General features: G+C 23.0%; 1 long non-coding RNA gene across 1 annotated transcript; it reads right to left on the reverse strand.

The window, feature by feature from the left end:
* Positions 1-592: 592 nt before the first annotated feature.
* Positions 593-1,228, reverse strand: LOC136088506 (uncharacterized). Its single transcript, XR_010642221.1, has 3 exons — positions 1,095-1,228; positions 878-933; positions 593-701 (listed from the first exon to the last, which is right to left on the reverse strand). It is a non-coding gene; the product is annotated as an uncharacterized LOC136088506 (long non-coding RNA).
* Positions 1,229-1,770: the final 542 nt, after the last annotated feature.

Consider the following 1,770-nt stretch of genomic DNA (forward strand, 5'->3'; position numbering starts at 1 on the left):
AAAAAATTCCTATTATCTTTATTTGACACAGGAGACTAGTAAACTATAACGGCTTTTTGTTTTTTGTTTTTTAATTTGTTTTTTACGTAGATTTGTTTTTTACGTAGATTTGTTTATAACGTCAGATGTCATTCTACAGTAATTTTTACGTTTTTGTAACGGTTTGTTTACGTTTTTTGTTTGTATTAACGGCTGATGATTGTCTTCGGGCATGAAACTTTAAGTCCCGCTAATCAGTTGTTTTTATTCATCTAAATATAATTATATATAGCTCTATTATTCAGTAATATTGAGCACTGTAACACGTACAAGAGACTTCGTATTATTACATCAAAATACTTAACCTCGAATATATTCTATATATCGATATCTATACAAATATATATATATATATATATATATATATATATATATATATATATATATATATATATATATATATATATATATATATATATATATATATATATATATATATATATATATATATATATATATATATATATATATATATATATATATATATATATATATATATTATAATAAATTATATATATGTATTATATAATGAATATAAAATGAAATTAATTAACTCTATTTCGGCGAAAGTTTGAACTCAGCGGGTGCATTTTTCAACTTGTTTTCAACAATTTTTCGTATATATCTTTGATCAGCATTTGACCATTTTGCCATAACTGCGCCTATAATTTTATTAATATTATTAAATACATAAGATATACGTATATATTATATAAAACCAGAAGTGCAATTTACGGTGAGATCAGTTCTAATTAGTACAGATAATTAGAACTGATCTCACCGTAAATTGCACTTCTGTACTCTACTTTGTCAAAGAAAATCTTTGTTTTTGAAGTACCTTAACGGTCCTTTTCCTTCAAATTCATTTTTTATCCTAGCTCAACACTGAATAATCTGAAAAATGAAATGATATGAAAAAAATATATATATAACTAGATAATTAACTATTAAAAAATATATGTTTAAATCATATTCACAACTAAAATCGAAATGTTTTTAAATTGTTACTAGAATAAAATATAATTATTTAAAAAGTGTCTTAGTTATAAATTTACTTTGTTATTGTGTTGCGTGAAATTTGTTCAAAATTATCGCCACCAATACCTTTTAGCTTTTCAAACAGCAAGTAAATTTAAAAAAAAAATACTTTAATATAAATTTCATGATCCAGATAAAAATTAAATAAATCGTCATTTTAACTCTAGAAAAATCTGCAACATGATTTAAAAGCATATATAGTAAAACAGCATGTTGCTGAATGCTCCTTATTTTTGTGTGTGCAAACTTAAATCAGTGCGCCATTAATTTAAAATTTAAAAGTATATTTATAGATGATAAAATCATATAAAATACCAAAATCTTCTTTTCATCCATGTCCTTTAGTGAATTATTTTCTTTTTCCATAGTTTCAACATCCATTATCATATTTATTTCATTTGGAGTCCCATTATTGTTATTAACTTTTAATAATGTATTTATTCCATCATGAATCTCAATTAATAATGAAAGGCTTTTTTTTTGATATTCTAAAATAAATTTTATGGCCAAATATAATTGAAAACAATATATTTAGATATAAAATAAACTCAATAAAATATAAAACATACTAGCTGTTAACATGAGACTTATAAGTGAATACTCCAACCTGATTCTAAGTGAGTACTCCCACCTGATTTAGCATCTGATTGTAGACATCGCTTGGATGAAGTATTTTCCAGATTTTTGAATTTC

Source organism: Hydra vulgaris, chromosome 12 (genome assembly GCF_038396675.1).
Source record: "Hydra vulgaris chromosome 12, alternate assembly HydraT2T_AEP".
NCBI classification, from domain to species: domain Eukaryota; kingdom Metazoa; phylum Cnidaria; class Hydrozoa; order Anthoathecata; family Hydridae; genus Hydra; species Hydra vulgaris.